Raw genomic sequence first — 23,545 nt, forward strand, 5'->3', positions numbered from 1 at the left:
AAAGTAGAATGAAGAATAATCCAAGAGACGCATGCCTGCCTTTTTTCTTTTAACCAGTTAGCAGCGTGTTACACTTTAGTTTTTACGGAATCTAATCGAACCGATTCAATGTAACGGGCGATAGATAGTTTTTGTGTTACACAAACGTCATTTGTAACATGACGAATGGTAACATCGGCCGAGTAATAAATCGGTATATTATTTTAATCAAATCGATAAAATGACATTCGGTAGAGATGCAATTATGACACAATAAAATGAATTCATTCTGTATTTAATTGAATGAGACAATTTAAGCAGCGCTTTGCGAATTTCCGTAATAGGGTTTTATAATTAATTTTTAATGGCAGTCGTAAATAAAATGGAGGAGGCGCGAAGGTTAATCTTGATTGTTAGTATAGCCATAGACGAATATCTCTCGTGTGACGGTGAGACATTGCTTGTTGTGATTTTATGGACCCCATAAACCGGCCATTACTATTCACACTGATCTAATACGATTTTTATATCCAGTGTCTATTAATTGTGGTAGTTGTACGACTAGATAGTAAAATTGAAAGGTTTATCACTAATAAATTAGATATACCTAGTTCTGAATTTACAACTAGTCAAATTTACATACGTAGCTCGTTTAGTTTCCAATTATGTGTGTCGTTGTTGATTTAGATTTATTTATTCTTTTTTAAATTTCAGTTGAACGTTATATTTTTTTGGTACATGAAAGTCGTTCCGCATTACTGTTGAAAGAATTAAATTGCTAACGCAATATAGACCAGCGCTCTATATTCCGGCACATAAAAAAGCTTACCTGCGCACGCCGCCCATTCTTCGATATGAGAAATTCGAGTTGCAATTTAGCATCTATTGTGTTGGAACAAAGCGTGCGATGCGTTAATAACAGGTGCATCGCTTTCAAAGTTTGGCGGACGGCTGCGGTACCCTAATGCTACGTGACCAGTTTTATTTTATGCCATTCGCGCCATGATAGCGTCCATTCTGTGTAATTTGCCGTTAAACTTCAAAACTATTTTTCAGTGTTTGGCCCTTTTTGTGCCATTGTCCGGGGGATGTTAGATTAGTCGCCCGTCCGCCCACGTTTCATTAATGCGAATCTAATTTGTGTTGCGGCCCGTCTGTTGGCAGTTCGTGTTTTTAGCATAGCTTTTGTTGTAAACTGTTCGCACAGTTGAATTGCTTATCAGCAAATATTTTGGGCAGATGTCGGTTTAATTAGGCTGTTACGTTTTGTCCGCTATAAATGCTTTAGTAAAAATTTTGAGAATTGATAAATAGGTTTTAGTTGGATAATATGTTTATGTTCAATATAATATTGTTAAAATTTCAGATACAAAATATTATACGAGTATTAAATGAAACGAAAAATACTTTTTACAAAAAAATAAACCGACTTCACTAAAAAAGTTAAAAATAACTTTAATTTCGGAAGTCGGTGTTTCTCGGTATTATTTGTTTGTAAAAAGTATTTTATTTCACACTTTTTAGTTGCGATACTCAGTATCGCAACTAAAAAAGTCGGCTAAAATTCTCTATCTCAATAACTATGTACTTTATTTATTTATATTGTCACAGTCACTTAATTAACTTTATTGTGATTTCTATGTAAGTATGAAGTTCCATTGGCCATTTCTGGTCTTCTTCATCAGTTCCATCTCTTCAAAGGTTACTTTTTCACTGTAAACGCTTCAATTCTAGATGAATATACCGAAATCACTATATAGTTCCCTATAATATTTGAGGAGTTCCCTCGATTTCTCTAAGATCCCATCATCAGATCCTAACTTGGTGACAATGGGACCACCTCAAAACTATCTATTTTCGAACATAAAAAGAATTTTGAAAATCCGTCGACAATTGACGGTGTATTCGATGAACAAACATACAAAAAAAAAAACATACAAACAGCCGAACATAGTACCTCCTCCTTTTTGTGAAGTCGGTAAAAATAGTGCTTAAGATTTATTGAAATTCTAATTTCGTCATTTTAGTGCTGTCAAAGGTATAAATCAGATAGATCGTTATCTGACGTAGTTTCGTTGTTATTAACATAGGTACACTTTTTTTAGTTTTCCAAATTAATTGATAACATAACAATTTTCATGTATTTTTAAACGTAGCAATGACCTTTTCCGTCTGATAGCGATGATAACTAATATGTCAATCTATATTCTACTCAATATCTACCTATACGTATAATAAAATAAATAGAGTACCAGTTCGATAAATTCTGCAATATATAAATTGCCGTTGTTACCTTTTATGTACAGTACTACATCCAGTATTTTTAAACGTTCCTTATTTCTATGTCTTAAATGTCAGATAAATTGAATACCTGACATTTAAACGTCGTTCTCTCAATATCCAATTACTGTTATGTACACCATGATTAATATCACGAGAATTTCTTGGCAATTACTAAGCAGACTAGGCGCCAAGGCTGTACAGCATACGATTTCTGTTAGAGAACTCAATAGAGATGTAGATAGCATATCTCACTTTTCAGTGAAGCGTAGAGTTTGTCCCAAAGATAAGGAACAACACAAAAACATGGACCATTACAGATCGTGTGCCTAAAAGATAAATTAAAACGTTTTTTGTCAACAATTTTTAAATTTTAAAAACATTTGGCTGGCACTTACTATATCGCCTTTCTGGGCACATTTTTTTGAAATATAATTTATGAGTGTGATATTAAAGTAACGTTACATAAATGGTTTTGTTTGGTAGACTGTAATAAAATCATTATACTATTAAAACTGGTACAATTACAGGTGTAACAACTTAATAAACACAGAAGCACATTCAGAGACAGTTACTTTGACTACTGTTAATATTTCTTAGAATGGTTCTACATAGTTTGTGTATCTGATTAAGAACATTTAATTAATACAGTACCTACCAATAAACTTACGTATAAAGTATATCACCATCATCAACCTCGTTTCATGAGAAAACTTAATAACATAATTGTGCGTTTATTACTGCAATGTTATTAAAGTCGTACGGTTATAATGAGCCGCCATTTAATTATGCTATTTAATAGTTTAAGTGTTCATAGGAATGCGTATGAGCATTTTTTATTATGTTCGATCAATATAAGTAGCTGAGGTTAGCATTCCTGTGATGGAGAGCGACGTGTAACGCAAACAAAAGTAGTGCGAAACTAAGGGTAATAAAGAGAGGCTAGGGAGAAGCATCCCCGGGCACGTACGGCAATTCGTTCTAATAGTCGCAGCCGACAATGGCGCGCTATTCTGACATTGTTTTGTTAGGACGAAACGTTGGCCCATGCAAAACCCGCCACCGAATGTAAAGGCGCCTAACGTTTTTTTATTTCCCTTCACGTGGGGGGCGCACTGAAGTGCTCCCAGTTCAGTAATTAATGACGGATTGACGTGGGCGGTTGTTTCGTGTCACACTGTTTTGGTAACAAATTGTAATGAATCGCCCAGCGGGACCCCACACTTGGAATGTCGACCGAATTACGTCACCATCTAAGCTGTTTGTCGCAATCATGTTTTATTAAACTTTTCAAAGTAAACAATAAATTAACAGTGACACAGGCTGAGTAGCACTTCAGTGTATTTTAGAACTGTATTAGTGAGATCTACATTTGTGCATTTTGTGCCGGTGAGAATAACCTACATCAGTTCGTCATTGTGTTGCATTTCACTTGTCGAAAGCTAAAATTGGACCGCAAACTTTCACCTTTAAACACCTTTTTGTAGCCCAAGTGAAAAATACATCATTATGACATAACCTTCATCTATCTCCTGTTGTTATTAGAAAATACCGCAACATTTACAGCCACGTATCAACAACGACATACAAATTTGAACTAGAAACTAAACTGATTTAAATTTCGATAAGCAACAGCGGTATGAAGACATTTCCTGCCCAAATGTAGTATCTATTAAACTAAGAGTACCAACTAACACTGACCCACGAAACAATTTGTTACTATCACTTTTTAATGGAGCCATTAAAATAGTTTTGCGGTTGAGACCGAGTCATAACATTTTGGCGCCTGTAACTGTCTCGTATAACAAATATCTTGCGGTTGATAGGATTGTGTGCTTCTCTGAGAGCGTAGTATTGACAAATCGTGTTTCATTATTTTCTATCACTCAGTGTCCCTTTTATTGAATCACGATGTTGAATTTTTCAGAAGTAAGTGACTAACCAGCATTCCAGATTCCTCTCAACGGGGGACTTTCCTAATAACATTGCGTCACCTTTCGTTTGAATCCAAACCGTGCTATTTACTTACTTTGTGGCGGCGCATCGGGAATTTGTTTAAGTATCATTTTTCTATTGTCTCCGTAAAAGCTTGTGTTCTTTCACTCTTTGCCGCTTTTTGTTTGATTTTGTTTTGCCTTCGGATCCATTAGAATTTATGGATGTGACTCAATTTTGAAGATAGTGCAAAGATGTTTATTTTCGTTGCTCCCTATTTTCAACTCTATTTTAGTCATAAAACTAAAGCAACTGACTGTTAACTTATTCATCCTAGTATCGCATATTTGCATAATTTTGTAATGCTTGCTTCTACTTGTGTTATTGGAATATCCCTTATTTTCTATCCTGCACTGCTTGTGGCATGAGTATCTTATTCCAACAGTCACGTGTCCTTTTTTGTACCAAATGGACAGAGTGTGTCATCTGTCTTAATTGTTTAACAGCTTATTGTTTGCACAAAAAGTTTATTTTAAAAAGATATACTGCCATAGCTTTTTGCAATTTTCTAAATTCTTATGCCCCGTTTACAATTGTTTTTGGGTTGTTACAGTTGACTGCACGTGCAATCTGTCTTTTGTTGTATGTTTCAAAATTTGACATTGGTATTTAGAGCGCACTATTGTCTTTGTCATTTCTATATTGTAAATGTCTTTAATATTACCGTGACTCATTGCTTGTAATTTGAGTCCGACAGGCTAATAATATAAATATCACTGATTTTAATTACTTGCTCCTATTTGGTCACAATGAACATGAACAAGGCATGTTTATTAAGGGCTGCGCTAATTCTTCATTAGTATTGCTGTAACTGCAGGCCACTCGGGGCTTTATTAATAGTGGTATGTTACCATTAATTACAAAAATATCTATACTATTAAAGCTTTGTATTCTAGCTAAAATACGTTATTGCGTTAATGGAACTCTGTTATTATGGATATGTTAAAATAACAATTCCAAAATATTGTATTAACTACCTTCTCTTGATCTTCGTTTTACCAACACAATAGGAAAGATTATGTTATTGTTTAGAAAAATGAAAAGTAAAAAAGAAAGCGAAACCGCTGCTTGGCTCATTTGTGCGGTTTGGGCTTACCAATCTGGGTTGGGTGTTAAAATTTTTCATTTATTTTATTACTTTATGCGCTGGTGTCCATTGTCTAGTTGTTTTTTTAAACGTTTTTTTCAGCAACCCTTTTCGTTTTGGGTGTTCGCTTTATTGTTTCTTTATTGCAGATCCTCGCCGACAACCCGTTTGCATAACATTACCTAATACGGTTTAACGCTGGTTTCTAAACGCTTACCTATTTTTCATTGTGTTTTGTTAACTGTTTATCTGTGTCCAACGGTATCTATCTATATAAAACCAAAAATATTTGCTGAAACTGTCAGTACGTGAACGTGCATGAAATAAGAAACAAATCGATGGTTTAATAGGATGCGTCTATGCGTGCGGTATTACACAAGATCATTATATTTTACATTGCAACTGTAGAACACAAAAAATTGTTTGTTATTTCCTATATCGTTATGACAGGCTGTTTAGCCCTCGGGCTATGTGTTCTAATAGCAGGTTTCCAGAAACAATTAGTCGGATCTCTTTGTAAAATAAAGGATTTTATCGCCTAGATTTATTATATTTGTAGAGAATTTTATCGCTGCTTCGATTGCTCGTATCGGTCCGTTCTATGGGATATTGGCTTACGGACCAGGTAGAACGGAACATTTATCAGCCGTTTTAGTTTTTTGTTGGAACTTTTGTTATTATTCGTAACCCTCCGATGTATTAATCTCGCGTGGGTCCGTCTCAACCGGTCATTACCGAAAACTTGGGGGCGTATTGCGTCCGGGTGCCTAGTTATTACGTGTTTTCTAATAAAATAACCCCGTATTATTTACGAAATTAGATACATCGCTAAATATTTTATAATGAGGGATTGGAAATGAGTTGGGTTGGCATCGTTTATGTGAATGTTTGTGGAGCAAGCGGCGTGAGACGACTGGCTCGGGAACATAATGACACCGTTTTAAATGTTTTCACATTAAAGGGGAGGTTCGGTTTTATTCATTTTGTCAGTCACCTGTTTCAGATATGTGTCATACCTGCTATTATCAGGTTAGCAGGAGACATAACTTGTAATTTGCTGTTTTTTTCATACATTTCTTTATCTAAGAGTAGATTGCGACTAAACCATACAATTTAACACACGACTCACTCTCTATAGACTATAACGGACACAAAGTAATATTTTTACAATTGTCGTGTTGCGAAGAATGTTTGAAAGGAGCATTTTTCCTGAAGTAATTTGAATTTATATAAAGCCAAACATTTTCGCAGCAATTCGGTGTGTCGTGACCGCACATTATGTTCCTGACATATTGTCATAACATCCCATTTCATTTCACTTTGGAGAGTTGTCGCAAACATCGTCGGTGTGTGAAGTTTCGTTTAGAGACGGAAATGAGAAGGAATTTCCCAAAGAGACCTCTCTAGTAGAATAAGAATATTTTGTGAGCAGAGGTCCCACAATGGGTACGACCGGCCACCACGCCTCCGGAAAGAATCAATTATACGAGACCCCTGTTCGAAGACATGTTGCCGAATGGGCGAATTGTTTGTTTAATAACATTTCGGCGCTTCTACAAACGTCACGGTAAAATATTTGTCGCCTTTGTCCACTAACGCTTTGTACGTAAATTAAGCGATAGACAGTTTTTTCAAACATTAAATTCCGTCGTGTCATGTCTCTATTCAAAACGGATGCGCTCCTAGTTTTTGTTTGGGAATGCTTCCTGCTTTTGCTTTGCTTGCTTTTTTAATAGTTTTTTGATGAAAACGCCATAAATTCAGATTATGAGTAATAAATACGTGGGAATCGTGATCTTAGCAAGATATATGGATAACGTAGCAATATTCCACGTTTTATCAATTTTATGTTTTCATGCTATTTTTTAACAGTGTCCGGAAGTTACTATGGATATATATTTTTAGTATAATTTATATATTTGTATTCCAATGCATGCGGGGACACCTCCACAATGATCTATTTGAATTAGTCTTTTAAAATGTCGTGAAAGAATAAACGTGTAAACTTTTTGTAATAGATACGTGACAGTTTTGAAAAATGCTGCCACACGGTAGCTCCTTTTGGTACGTGATCTTTTGATTTGGATGAAAACTTAATTTGAATGTTTAAAAATCCTTTTTGTTTTATTTTAAACGTTTACTAATTTGAGTTCTCAACAGCGATCTATTAAAATTCATTGTTTGTGAAGTGTCATTACGGCTTTACTAGATTTTTTTGAGCATTACCAAATATTTAACATTATGTATCCTATTGCCCATGTAGGTGTTTCATGCTAAAAATTACTTGCAATTTAACAAACTTTCTAAGTAGATGAAACTTAGATGCCTATATGATACCTGTTGTAGTAGCTTGTGTTGTTTTACCCTTTTTGTTGTGGGTATAGTTTACAGTACATTTTGTTACAATTCTAACTATTTATTAAACTATAAACATTATTTGAATACAAAAATTTGTCTGTGAAAAGATACTGACTCTCGTCTCGACTCATCCTAAACAAAATCTTTATTATAAGCTGCTTACTCAAAATATTGACTTTATGTTTTTAATCTAAACTATTAACTATTTTTATAACTACTGAAATTGCCGTATTAGTATCATAATATTCATTATGAAATTTTCGGGAAAGTTGTAAATATTTTAGTAGGTCATATTTTACGATGTCGACCGCTTGCTGATTTTCTGGGAAAGCGTGCTGTTTTGCCGAAAACAACCGTTGTGGTCCCGACCACACAAATGTTCGCCGGGTGTTGCTTATCTTGTCATTTGTTTCAAACATGTTGCATAACTGTTCGTACTGGCATTTTGTTTTATTTGCGTCACAAAATACAATATTATGTATTTCGCTTAAAGTTACTTATAGAGTTAGCTTTGCACACAAAGATGTTGTTTTGCGTTATTGTTCAGTTATGGGGATTCGTGTTTTGATTCAAATTATAGGAGTTGTTCAATAGGTTGTAAACACTAATTCTGTGGATATGTATATGCATCTTATAGTATTATGCCTCACATATATGTAGGTGTATTTTATTTGCCACTGTGAAAGCGATTCATTTTATGTCTTCAAGTTACACAATTTTTACGGCAATCTGCCTTGTTTATAGGCAAATAGACATTGGTTAAGCGCTTTCCATAGCGCTTTCAAACTGCTATTAACCCGAAAATAAATTTAAAAATATTACGCGTTTAATATAAAATTTATTACTCACGCCAGTAGCCAATTTGCAACTTTTATGGGGTGGTATAACAGGCCTTACACCAAATAAATTTAGGAGGTAATAACGCGAAACCACTCGATAATCATAACGTCTTCTAACGACGCACTAACTTTGAACGACTTGCCGGAATCAATATAATAACCGATGAAAGTCAATGAAGTAATATGCAACTAATTACTATGCCTTCAGTGTATCAATGTTCTTTCTAGTTACACGATGAATGAGCCCACAATAAAACCCTATTTTATTGCTGTTTCCTCTCTCGCTTCGTTGGCATTCATCCCGAGAACTACCAAATCATTAAAGCTTGTGTTTGTTGATTTTTTCCTACCTCTTTGTTTGCTTTATGATAATAGGTGTTCGTTTCGTCGCGCTTGGAGCGCGGGAGCGATGCGGTGTGAAACTTAACGCCTTCATTCACGTTCCTTTTTATAAAGGCACTTGATTTAGCGAGCCAATGTCGTTTTTAATAGACTCCGTTGAATTTCGCTTTTTACAGCCACGTTACGCCGTCTGCTCATCAGATTTCACGATTGAGAATCATGTTAATAAGTACAAGATGTTTTCTGGTCGTAGCTGCTAAATGACCAAAATGTCTTCATTGTGTTGTGACCGTCGCTTAACTTCAGTACAGAGTACTTTCAGGTACGCCTCAGGGTGGAGTGATTTCTATTGATTTATTGAGTGGAGAAGGTTGTATAAAGTTGATAACTTAGTTCGAGTTGCTCTAATTAATTTTGGGAACTATGTACCCCGTGTCAATAATCAAAGTGTTGTGGTTTATTTTAAGTTTGACACCATTGAAGTATTCGTCCGTTGACAAGTATCACTCGACGCCTGCTCATTTTACACCAACTATTACAGGGCGTTCTTTGAAACCGAACTAACTGCACTCATTAAAAGTTATACGCGACCGCGAGAACCCTCGAAACTCAGCCGAGGACTGTAGAATTTATCAGCTAACTCAAAAGTGCTTGAAGGGAAGTCTGTTCGGCCCATTATTCGCCATTGTCCCTTACAATAAGATTAAACTAGCGCCCGCCAACTATATAGATAACGCTCTGACCAATTCGCGAGCGAACTGCTCACGTAATAGTTTTGTTGTTATCGGCCGTAACCACTCTTCAGTTGCTTCTGGGACGATATTAAAAAGATTTTGGCAACGAGCCACTCTGATATTGATCTTTATGCTTGGCCAGACGGCTATAGGAGTTCTGTAAGTGCCACGCCAGTTGCTTTAATGACTTCCCATGTTTGTAAGTTTTGGTTAATCTATATATATAAAACTCTTCCGTTACTGAGTGACTGACTGACTGACAGACAACGCACAGTCGAAACTACTGGTCGTAGACAGCTGAAATTTGGAATGTAGGTTCCTTGGGATATGTAGGGGAGCACTAAGAAAGGATTTTTGGAAATTCAACCCCCAAGGGGGGAAAAGGGGTAAAAACGTTTCTATGAAAAATCTTATTCCTTGGGTTTATAAACTTTAAACTTGGCATAAACACGTACATAGGCAAGTAAATATGTTTGACTTTATACATTTTTTCAAACTACCCTCCAATCGTGATTTAGGGGTGCGATTGGGTGACTGATTTATTAACGCACAGCCGAAACCGCTCGGTATAGGAGTCTGAGATTTTGAACAGAGGTTCCTTTAGTAATATAAGTGAGCACTAAGAAGGGATTTTTGAAATGTCAACCCCAAGGGGGGAAACGGGATAAACTGAGCCGGGGCTGCGGGAAAGTTCTAACGAGATACCGTGGCCTCGGAACGCAAAGGGCAACTGAAGGAACGAGGTGGGTTTTAGTCAGTAAAAGTCTGACACTCCCTTCCGTTCCACCCAGAGCGGGAGAGGTCATTTGATGATTTCCCATCCTTAAAAAAAAGACTTTGTATGACAACTTTCAGTCGTCTCTTTAACATACATAATAACATACATAATTATGTACATACATGCATAACATTAATAACATCACGCCTTTAAATCCCTATTTTGTGTTAACACTACCCATACAAACAGCTAAAAGGAAACAAGTGAAGAGACGAAATTTGTCCGCATCCATTTTCACCTAAATTCTTAACGTTAATGAGATTTACTTTTTATTATCAGGTCAACCTAATAGCCTCACATGTACGTATAACTTCGTAAGAATTTTCTTTCAACTCCTAACCGTTGAGGAGTTGTACCTTCCATCATCAGCTCATTCACATGGGATGATGACTATCAGACGCAAATACTTAAACAGATCTATGAAATTGTCAAAAACGTAATTGCCTGTAAATTTGAGGTTTGCCCTTGATTTCCCTGGAATACCATCATCAGATCCTGACTAGGTAACAACGGGACCAACTTGAAAGTATACTCTACTCTACCGAACAAAAAAAGAATCACGTAAATCGGTCCATAAATCTCGACGTAATCGGTATGCACAAATGCATCCCTGAGTAACACAGGCTATATTTAATTCCAGTTGTAACAAGATTTCAGCCTGTGGAAGAAAAAGCCCTGTCGAGATCATTAAAAAACGCTACATATAACCGAATTACACGTGGGCGAAGCCGCGGGCGGAAAGCTAGTATTTTATATATTTGGCTGTTCTGGTGACATTTACTACCATTCTGTTTGTAGTGTGAAAAAGTAATATGTTTTATGATTGAGTTACATTATTTTGCCAAAGTAATTTCATCCTGATTGCTTTATTAAGTGCTTGAAAATATTCGTGATTGTTAGAAATATTTTTATCTTTCTAAGGATGGAACGATGGTGGTCCGAAATATGACATTATCCAATTTAAGCTAATGCTCTGCAGCTGCGTGCTGTCCTTATCGCGAATTGGAATATATTGTTAAAAACGTGTGTAATTAAGTTGGTATGTGTGAAGGGTAACACCTGCGACTGCTATCAGAGATCAGGCCGTTACGGTTTATGGGGTTCCTACCAAAAACAATGGAAATGGCAAAAAGTCGAAATGCGGGCCAGGTACCAAGGGTGTAGGGAAGGGTAGGCGTGCGGGTCGCGACGGGGCACCACAATTTATGATTGCGCCGTGTCAGAGTGCTAATGAACGCACTCTGTTGCTCTTTATTGAGATAACGCTCGCAATCGATGGCCGCGCCTGTATCGAGTCATTACTTATTACGTCGCTCGATCTCGCGTGTCCCTTTACACATATTTTTTGCTTACTACATTCGTGCAAAGGAACTACATATTACTAACCATCTCTCTACAGGTATGAGATAAGCTAATCCTTAAACCCGTATCTCTGTCGCTTAATGAGAATATTCTCTGTTGCATATATCTGCATTAATGACGATATTAAATATCCTACCTTTATAAATAATACAAAGAAGCTCATTTCATTATGCTCATTGCTTGTTATTAACCTTGTCATCTCGCCTTTGAATATTAATGATTTTAGGAGAATGAGATAGCCTATCTTGTTTTATTGTCTTGATAGAATGAATATCAAGTTCGAGTATTAATAGTTTGTCCTTTTATTAGTTCGCAATACCAGAAATTTTGCAGATGTCCATAACTCCATAGGTTAACCACTGATTTGGCAGTTACCATAATCTATGGACATCTGAAACACCAAGGATGTCGTTCTTACCTTCATTTGACACTTTTTATGAATCTAAACTAACATAAATCTTTTTATCTCATTAGAAATCTTATTCTTTCCGGTCATTAATCTAAATCAGATCAATTTTAAAGTGTATTCTATCACATTTTTTTGATCTACTTATTAAAAACTAAACTGACACATGTCAGATCGGATATTTTTGTAAGAAAGTTATATTAAGACCTCGAATCCTGCGCATCCCGACGACTGGTAGTATCGACGATCGAATCGCACGATACGCAGTGTGAGAATGATATCATCATCGGAGGCTGCGTGTAGCCGACCGCTGGCCACTGGGTACTAGTTGTCGGCATTGTGGACTTACTTTATAGTGCGCGATGCCACGCGAGAACTTACGAGACAGGCTTATTGTCGCCAGATACATATACACCCATTTACACCATAACTTACTACCACTAATGTAAATCTATAAATGCAAATATACACCTTCATTCTCTGTACCCCACTAGAAAGTGTATGTAAAAATATAGTCTATTCCAGTTTTCTGATACTATTAAATAAAACTCTGACATATTTATAAGATGCATAGCTCTTCCAAGTAAATTGACTGTTCGACGGTTTCTAAGAAATATAAATATATCCGTTGCTATAAATAAGTTATGCAATTGAGTTATTTACATGGAGTCATAAAACTACCGTTCTCTGTATAAGCTTGTTTTCTACATTAGGTGGCCACAAATACTAAAGAACGTCTTCAATAAAACACCATATACAGCGATTTGACGGTCGAAGAACAATTTTTATATCATTCTTATTATTATATACGGACATTTTCAATTTTATAAAATCTAGAATTGCGATATGTAGTTGACCAACTACACTTTTGGTAACGAAATAAATATTGTTTATTATTAAGATTATCTGTATAAACAAAAACAATTCATAATAATATCAATGATCTGTAACTGTTTCCTGCAACTTATGACAGTGGTTTACCGGGAGCTTCCACGCAGTACGCGAAGCGTGCGCAGCGCACTCCCTCACTATCACCGATGCTATCGATCGATAGCCATTGTTCACAGTCATCGGGCCGCCATTTAACTGTTGTTAAACTTAACGTACAAAGTGATGAATAGCGCGCCGATCCCGGGATATGTTTATCTGCGGACTGTCTTATAAGATATGTCATTTACAACTGGTTATCTTATTTGATATCTTTTTGTTGGATGTCAAGTTATTAGTAGTAGGGTCGGTTTCATCACTTTCTGATTAGCCCGTGATAAGTGGAATATTTCTTGCATAGTTCTTCGGTGATCGGATTTTGTTTGTTGTTTTTGGTAGCTTTATTATAACATTGTTTAGAGCGTGGACGCATCGGACAATAACCATAATATTGTAGAGATGCAATTAAAGTTGCGGTTTAGGTATAGATGAAAAATGAATAATTTTCATGGTTTAACACCAATTTTGTAGTTATTAACCATTTTTTTTTTCTTGTTACAGGTACAGTCTCTACTTTCATCGTGACAGATTATAGACATAAGTCATTCTTATTAGTTTGGCAAGTATTTCTAATTAGAAAACCAACTTCACCGTTCTTATTAGATTTTTATTGGAACAGAAACTTATAAGATGCAGTGATCTGTCATCGCTGACAATATTCAAACAAGATATCTCCATAATAATTCCCCGTAACGAAAGGGTCCACAAAGCATCTCGGAGTGCGGTGTAACGGACTCACATAATATAAGGATGGTCATCCATACATCGGATGAAGCTGCATCGTAATCAATGCTAATATACTGCAAGTTATTAATCGAGATGCCTATGGACAATTTAGTCGTAAATAGAAAGCTGGACTTTGTCATGTGACTTGATATAGGACTTAAAATTTTCAACTAAATAGGTAGGTAGTCATTGTTGCCAAAGTTTCCAATCGGAAGGTTAAATCGATTTTAAGGCGTTAGTAGCGTTTGAAATAATTTGATTGTTTGTGTTAATCAATGGGTAGGTACATAAACAGTATCAACTAAGCATATAATTTAAATTTGAGTAGAAAAGTGATTGGGATTGTTGAAAACAAACAACAATTTGGACAGTCAACGAGTTTCTCACGATTGCTTTAAAACTTGTTTCTTGGTGCTTCATATATGTTTGAAATTGAGTAAGTTATGGCGCGTACATTTATGTCGCGGTTTTCTATGGAAGGTAGTCCTTAGATGCGCGCGCATTACAGACTCATAAATCGGTCAGGAGACAGCGCCAAATGAGACGTCTCGACTGTGTACTGATGCCGACAAACATAGATCCGACCATTCTTTAGTTAGCTTGTCTTTGTACAAGTTTCTAACTCGTCTTCACTTCAGTGCAAGCTTGAAATGATAGTAAGATAATAGTTAAGTTCGTATGAAATTCAATCTATTATTGAAAAAATTAAATACAGTAAACTCGAGTAAAATTATTCAAATGAGTTATTGTCGTTTTCGCAATACAAATTTACGTATCTCAAGATAGAAGTTTACAAAATCACAATTTTCCGAATTCCATTGAAGTATAGCCGCGGGCGGTCGCCAAGTTCTTACATAAAATAACAGTCTCTATAGGACGCCGATACGAACTAACGAGTAAATTACACGGCTCGGAAGTGTTTGCGGACCGCCCATCGCCCCGTCTGGCCCGATTTGAAATTCTGCACTGAGAAAATAGAGTAACTATTTTCGTAGTCGAACATTCAACATAATGTTGTACTTCGAAACTTGTAGTAATTTTATTCAAACTGGTATTTAACTTGTTGTGTGTCATTATGTTGATATTAATAGCATGTTTATTATAATAATACGTAGTACATAATTTACATCACTGATCAATGTTACACGCGATAAGCATACCGCTATTTCGTCAATCTTGTATAAGCCCGGCTAGCTCAGTCGGTAGAGCATGAGACTCTTAATCTCAGGGTCGTGGGTTCGAGCCCCACGTTGGGCGAATCTTTTTGTACCATGTTTTCATTTTGAAAATGTTTTCCTATTATTATTTTTTATTTATTTGTCACTTTTTCTCAATAAAACCTGCTCTTTTCAGGTTTAATATATGTTTTTTTACTATTTACTATCCAATTATGCAATCGGTCAAGCTTTACCGTTAACAAATCAACGGATGGACAGAAGATGTAGCGTAAACGTTTCCCACGTTTCCTAGTCACATGTATACCACTCGACGTTGATTGTGGTGACGTTTAATATCGTATTTATTTTGACTGGTAACCGTTCGACACTTATTAGCTGTCAACGTTCAAATCTATAATACATTTTTTTATTTATTGTCTACATACTTATAACTGTTGTAAGTATGTTTTTATAAACTAACTTGAGTAGTTATTTCTCTTATAGATTTCACTTTTTGACTTATTACGAAATCTTTCATTGTAGTAATCGAAAAAACGTGCGTTAGTAGTTAGGAAAAAATCAAACAAAACGTTCTCACAGGTTTTAAGAGTAAATATTTTAAACAAAACTTAACACGCTTGTTAATTGGTAGGTGTTTACCACCGACTATTTGCAGCACGTACATACATACAGGTATATTTAAAAATATGAAGTGTTTCTCATTTTAAATGTATTGGCCACTTTTGCCACATAAGTTATAGGTAAGTCCCATGTAATAGGAGGTGAGCCTAGTCGTAAGCCAGTTAGCCATTCCAGACTTCGCAGTAGTACTGAGAATTTTTGAAAAACCTAACCTTTACTCAACAGTTACACTTCTTATGAACACTTCACCAACGAGGCAGTTAAAATTAATAGATTTTAAAGTGAATTGTGTCATAATGATCAGCTAAATTCAGCTAAACAATGTCGATTTCAAACGCTTGCTTCAGCAGTAACAGTACGATTTACACAATTTATTTGATCGTGAAAGGTTAGCCTACTTATTCCTCAACTATATTCCTAACTTTTCCGCCTTTTGTTTGAGTTTCGTCATTCTTTGCTTTGGCATTCTTTCAATGTGTTCGAAGTTTACGTTTCTTGTTACAAAGACGACATTTAGAGAATTGTATGCAAAGTTTTCTGTAATAACTGATGACTCGTTACGCTAAGACTGTCTAGCAAGGGGTCTCGCCTTTGATTGCCATCCCGGATCCACCAGAAAGATTATTGGGCTATTACTTTCTAGCTTTTTTAAAAATCAACTGTTATAACATGCATTCCAGAATTGAGCCCGTGGCAATAGATTCACTTTCTTTCACCAGGAACTCTTAGCACTTTTTTTGAGGGGAGGAAACATCCAATGTTTTAGGCGTTGTCCTTAGGCGAGGCGAGAGGGAGTGTCAATCTCTTACTGACTAAAAACCACCCCGTTCCTACTCCTGCTTTTTGAGCCGGAGCCTCGATAACCCGCTAGGCAGTCGGCAGCTCCGGGTAGGAGCTCCTTGCACTGTGGTGAATATAGTGCGTGCTAGGTTACTTAAAATGTATATAGCAATCATCTACCTACTATTACAGGGATTAAGAGATATGACGCTATGCAAAGTTTTCTTTAAAAAAAATGTTGCTCAACATTAATGGTTTACTACAAAAACAAGTTTAACTGTAACAGCAATACTTGGTAGATTATTAAGAAAGATTAAAAAATATGTATGAGTCTTACATTTGGCCTTAATAGTTTTTACTCAGAAATACTTTGTTTAATTAAGTAGCGTGTTGATACTTAGGTATGTAAACTGTTTTACTGACATTTCTTAAGCTTATATTATATGCAAGAATTTCTGGATAATTTTTAATTTGGTTAATTCTTAGCCCTATAACTGTTGAATCACACTTATACTGCGAGTTCATTTTGCATTTTATTGACACTCGAATATTTTAATGAGATGTAAAATGGTCAATATTATGATATGTCCTTGAATTTAATGTAGATGTTGTATGTTACTGGCATGTAATTTGATCGATTGTTTTTTTTTATAGCAGCTGGTTTCAATGTTTGTGCCTGATAACGCGCGTTTTAAATATATTGGAGACTAATGAGTTATAAATTAGCTGTTTATTGTGAGACGAACAAGTTTTTTACTTTAAAAAAATAAGAAGAATACTAAATAAGTCGGTATAATGATCATTATTTCTCCTATTATTTACACTATTCACAACATAATATTGGCTCAAAACGATAAGGCAAACACCATATTGTGTTCCATTTCCAAATTACTTTTCTCCCATTAAAAATAAAAACAAATGACATGTCAATGACGTCACGCACGAGATGACAAGGAAAAGAATATATTGGTGTACTTTTTCATGCCTTCTAAATTCGCAATAGAGAAAAAACAAATGATGCTCGAAATGACAAAGACAGAGATATTATGTAGAAGTCTCCTTCTAAATACTTCTTATCATGTCTAGTTACAAATATCAGTAGTCCTCGGTTACCATTATAAATCAGACATATTTACCTTTACTGATAGCTATTGACAGTATTAGTGATTATGATACGCTACGAAAATTTTTAAATTTTATACTGATTTTGCTTTAGTTTTTTACATAGAAATCATTAAGAGTTATAGGTATGCTTGATAAAAGTCGTAGTCTTTCAACAGTTGGTCTGATGATCAAGAAAGTTGCTGTGGTTTGCATATTTTTTTTGTCATGGATTAAATGAGGTGGATGAAAACCCATTATGACCACACCATATCCTTCATTACTGTTAATTGTAGTCGCCGATCAGATAGCTCTAGTTCAGTAGTAAACCTGTCCTATATATGCGTGTAAGGCAACATAGTAAGTACCTACGCCATAACCCATTTAAGGAAACCTGACAAGTCATGGTATCTTCACAGTTTCACACCTGAACTTAACTCATGCAATGTTTTATTACGAACTTTAATACTAAATGTATTTTTCGTGCATATCCTTATCTCAAAACGCAATCTTAAACATATTAAGAGTTCTTTCTTACACTTATAGTTTGCGTCGATCCAAGGTCTTGAGAACTATTTGTATGCAAAATTTTATCCTGATCCAATCGGGCTATAACAAGACACGCTTTTAAGTATACACTGAAACATTAAGAAGTTAATGACTCTTGTACACTGCAAACAGCTTATCTTCATCGTTAATGACATTGCCGTCTTTATATTTTTTTCGCTACAGATTGTGAGCTTTACCTTTAGACATTTTAACTTTAAAATCTAGATACACTAGGCAAAACATTAAAATTTGTACCTGTTATTAAATACTTTGACTAACAATGTTCGTATGTCCTTATTGTCACCGTTTTGCTCATTAATTTATTTTTCGTAATGATGCAGACTTCGATATTAAGTTTTTATCGACATATAACTTGTCTTTATAATGAAGTTAACAACACCAAACGTGAAATAAAAAGAAGAAAACATTGTACAATGAAACTGTCCCTTCGAGTCACAATGTAACTAAGAACGCTCATGTTATACGTAACTAAGAACATTCTTATTAAATGAATTCTCTTTTGGGGTCTTATTAAATGTCCTCGTCGGAAATGATCTTATATGAAGGAAATTACACAACGTTTGTTCCCTGGTAAGTTAGTAACATTCACAGTTAAAATGTACAGTCGTTGGCTGTCCCAGTAGGTAGCACGAGCATTCCGCAGGTCACCCACGCGTTGTATTGTGTTGTGTATTATAATGTACCCTATTTGTGTCAACTTATTGTCTTTGAATGTCAATATATCATTGTTAAGGATGTTGGACTATTGTGCTGTTGTTCCAGGATTCGTAGTAGGTAGGTCTGTCGAGATAAATATATTGAGAATATGAATAATTCTATTTCGGTTTGAGTAACGGTCTGATTGGTCGTTTGATAAATTCCTCCATTGCGAGCGCCTTAATGTTTGACTTGACCAGATATTTGGGTTCAAATTATTATCCAAATGTCGTTTTCGAAGCTTGTTTTTGTTGGGGATCTCATCCTTTTCAAGATTTAGGACACGATATAGTATCAGGTGGGTTGTGTTAACCGTTGACTTTTATTAGGTACAATGTCGAACGTCGAGCAAAAAAAGTACTTTCTGCACATTGTACATACTGTGTGCACTTTAAGAGTGCAAACACGCGTTACCTTTTTAATAAGACAGAGACAAAATAGCATGTCTATAAATATTTCAATCGTTCTTCATTTCAACTAGATGCTAAAACCAACGGAATCAATTTACTATATGTGTTAGTGCTTCATAAGAATCATGGGTTAAATATTATTTATTACGATACATAATTAGTTAGTTAGCATGATTAGCACTGCCGTAGGTCAGAGTACGGGTTTCTACATAAAATTACATTTCAATTTCAACAACGATGATTGCTTTAAACCGTTACCTTAAAAGGCAGTGTCAAAACTATTTATTTGTTGTATTGAATGGATTGTTTCGTAACTATCGTTGTTTCTTAGCTCTCTCTTAAAGTATTAGGAGTATTTAGAAATAATGAATAAAATGTGAGTGTAAATAGGTTGCATGTATTCGCCAAAAACGATAGGCGGATTTGACGTTGCCGCTTCGTGGACATTTCTTATTATTTCTAAGCAAGATGCAAGCATTTATCGTTTAGGCCGCATTTTGTTTGTGGAGGATGCATTCGACAAATGACATCATGGAAAGATCAGACTCACATGGAAAGTACTTTCCATTTGAGTCTGACTGAAGAAATTGTGTTTCAATGGCTGACGTTACAATTTATTATTAAGGTAGTACTTTTAGGGAAAGTACTTTCCATTTGAGACTGACTGAAGAAATTGTGTTTCAATGGCTGACGTTACAATTTATTATTACATTACAATAGAATTTTGAGGTAAAATATTTCATTTAAATTAGTTTAGGATTTTTAAAAAGCTCATCAATTGCACTTCAATCTCTTTTTATGTTCCAGATTTTTATGTCCATTTTTATTGCGAAAAACTCACCAGCGAATAAAAAGTTAAATTATGAATCGTTAACAAAAGCAATATTGTAAGACATCGCAAAACTGTATCAAAGTTGTATCTTCATTTAAATATAAATAAGAATCGACGAGGAGAAAAAGGTAAAAGAAATGGAATTTCTGACAGCGTAAAAACATCAAGCGGTTCAATCACTCTCCACAAGTGAAGTGAGCGACTCATAACAAGCGAAAGATTGAAATGAGATGATAAGGGGGAATCAGAAATCTTGCCGAAAATACGTACCTACCTATTATGAGTGTGAGGCGGCGGTAATTTTACAAGGGATTCCGTGGTTCGATATGGGGCCAATCATTAACCAGACCCAAGCATGCTCTCAGTACATCGCTGCGGCTTTTTGCAAGATCTACGGGAGATATCCGTGAGCTTAAATATGCGGAGAGCTCTGTAAGCGGATCAATGTGCGCACAGGCATTTTGAAATCCAATCCCCTAGCAGTTTGATTGAATCTGTTGTCTTATTATAAAATTCTTAGAATTTAACTCTCTCTTAATATATCACTTCGTAAGCTCTTCAACGTTTGCCAAATTGAATGTTGTTTATCCTCATGTGTTTTATATTCACGAGTGTTCAGTAAAATCGTACTTTATTGTTCCGTGCGTCTCGCGTCGGGGCGGCTCGTTAACGCGACCTTTCGGATATTTATTGTATCCTCTCCAGAAAATACAATTTCCAAGTCGAATACTAATAAATTTTAAACTGTGCACACTCATATATTTAACATCTGCGAAAATTAGATCCCAGTTTTTTGAATTTGTTTATCATCAGCATTTTTTTTCCTTTGGCTAAAAAGAGTTATTTCCATAAATTCTTTTTGCATTGTTAAAGAATGAATAAATATTCTACTTTTTATCTGTCAACATTCATTTGCTGCTTTTAAACGCGATCGTACAAAATTTCACGCGCATAATTCACTCGTGAGTCAAGTTTAAACACAACGAGTCGCGATTGTTACGGAAAGAACAATCCAACTGATACAAGATAAAGGCGAAGGCGAAAAAGAAATTTATTTACAAGTGACCGTTAAATGACATTTATTTAATTGAAATATCATTTGTTGCAACTAAGTTGTCTCTTTGTCTTTTGGATATTCAGAAGTAATAAACATTTATTGGAGCGCCCTAGCAGTAGAATAGAAAATGGTTGCAAATTGATTTACGCGTGAATTTTCCCTGAAAATCATGTGCAATAGGAAGGCACCTAACAGTCCACACGATTTATGGTGTCTGTGTTCTAGAAAAAATGCAGCTGCAAGCGATAAATCGCTCACCAGCCAGTTAGAAAAAAACGTTGATCTCGCTTTGCGCTCAACAAATAGGCTTCCATGAGATTCGTGTCTGCTAGTCGATCATTTTGTACCGTTGCTTTACATATTGTTTCGTCGATAAGCACAGAGTAGAGATGTGTAAACGTAGCATTGAATTTGCACCGTCACTTGACTCCTCTATGGTATAGCACCATAAAATGATAAAGTATTTTATGAAAGAGTCTGTCGTGCGTCGCGTACTTGACATCAAGGCTCGTTAGTGTTGAGTGACTTTACGGTCAGCTCGTGCATATCCCATATATGTTCGAAAGTGAAAGGTTTACCCTTTCGTCGAGAATAGGCTAACGACTGGAAATTATTTTGTAATCAGCAATTGCAAACTACGAATTGCATCCTGATTGTACCTAATGCATCTGTATAAATGAATAAAAGTCACGATAGATATATTTTAAGGGTGAAATATAAAGAAAGAAAATCAGTTAAATCACGTAGACGGCATTTCTTAACAAAACATCGATACACGAATAATAAAATACTGGCGAGAGCACCCATGTTGAGGATTTCTTGATCTCCTTGTACGTCTTTTGTCAATAAGCATAAATTAGGCTTAAGCAGTCAACGAGTTTATTACTTTTATCAACACGCGAGTATAGATCTCGTAAACTAATAGGATACTTTTACATGAATAGGATTATCGGTGCCTCTTTTATATTTCGCCGTCAATATCGATATTGCCTATAAGTTGTACGCGAATAGGTCGGGGCATCGCGTGTGGTGTGCCGCTAACGCTTGATATACGATCGTCTTAATCACCACCTCGTTTGTATAAGATTTATATCACACCTGTTGCGCCAATTATTTACATTCGGAAGTCACTGTGCGCGGATTCGATGTGTTTCTTTGATGATTTGATGTATAAATGTCCTGACAGGTAAGATTTGTGTCTATGTACAGACATTACATATCTTTAAAATAAATACTTATATTTTTAAACGAGTACAAAGCAATTGCAGTAATAAGTTACGAAAAACATGAGAACGTACAATAACTAAACGCTTTGTTTATGTTGTATCAAACATAATCTGGCTGTTGAACACGATGTTGGCATTATAAAGCTAAAATTGCTTTCTTGACATTTACAAGATGCACAAATTATCTAGAAGCCTCATGAATATGACATCAATAATCGGATTATTTTCATATTTCGGCTTAGGCTGTTGAAAGAAAATGTAAATGAAGCATGTCGTATCACAATGTGTGATAAAAAATAGTGCCTACAAATATTTTCTCGACTGTTCATAAATTATACTCATCTTCTAGGTGATTTAATACCGGTTTTGCCACGTTGTATTTACACTACTTTTGCAAGCTTAAATAATAAATAGCGTGGGTATTTTTAAAGTCGAGCGTAAAGCTCGAAACCCGCTATTAGGGCGAGTATCAAGTTGCCAATGAGGATAATTTGATAATTGAGAGTGTCATAGTCTCTTGCGCCGTGATGCCGGCACCTGCTATATTGGAATATTTTATTTTTACTCAGCTTGGTGCTCGAGTAATTTGAGCAATTTTTCTCGGCTTTTATCTGATATAAAAGTGTCAGAATATTCTCTAAAGATACGCAAGGAATTTTCGTTTTAAGTTTTTCTATCAAGATCTAACGATAATTGAAAACAAAATCTACGACGTTTTGCTATGTTTACCTAATTAATTTATTCCGCCACAAGCTTTATAACACGTTTGATCTCGCGTTAAGACGCGAAATTTATATAGGAAGTAATCTTTTATTGGGATTTGTAGTGTTTTATCAACTTTTATGTAAGTATCGGTTTTGTGCTAATTGGTAAGCGTCGAAAATCACTCTACACCTCCGATTTAACACCTCCGCTCGTGTTTACCTCGTATGTTTGCAATAACGCCGTTTTGTTAAAGTGCAAATGTAAAGTTTGTTTTACTTAAGACAGGTGCATGAAAATCCCATTAGTCGGTTCTCTTTGTTTGACATGATATTAAAGCCTAATCTTACTATTTATTTAAGACGACTAAACACACAAGACAACAATGGTGGAAACTAAGTATTCATAGTTAATTCCGCCACGGGCCATAATTAACTCCCACGACACCGAACTTAAATAAACTAAATAAATGTTGGCAACAGCTAAATCAACATGTATT

General features: G+C 35.5%; 1 protein-coding gene and 1 non-coding gene across 2 annotated transcripts in view; both read left to right on the forward strand.

Annotated features, from left to right (window-relative positions):
• LOC118276484 (lysine-specific histone demethylase 1A) overlaps positions 1-23,545 on the forward strand; it is a 247,857-nt gene that overhangs the window by 139,530 nt on the left and 84,782 nt on the right. The window lies entirely within an intron of this gene.
• On the forward strand, positions 15,058-15,130 carry Trnak-cuu (transfer RNA lysine (anticodon CUU)). Its single transcript has one exon. It is a non-coding gene; the product is annotated as a tRNA-Lys (tRNA).

The sequence above is a fragment of the Spodoptera frugiperda genome, chromosome 31 (assembly GCF_023101765.2).
Source record: "Spodoptera frugiperda isolate SF20-4 chromosome 31, AGI-APGP_CSIRO_Sfru_2.0, whole genome shotgun sequence".
Classification (NCBI taxonomy): domain Eukaryota; kingdom Metazoa; phylum Arthropoda; class Insecta; order Lepidoptera; family Noctuidae; genus Spodoptera; species Spodoptera frugiperda.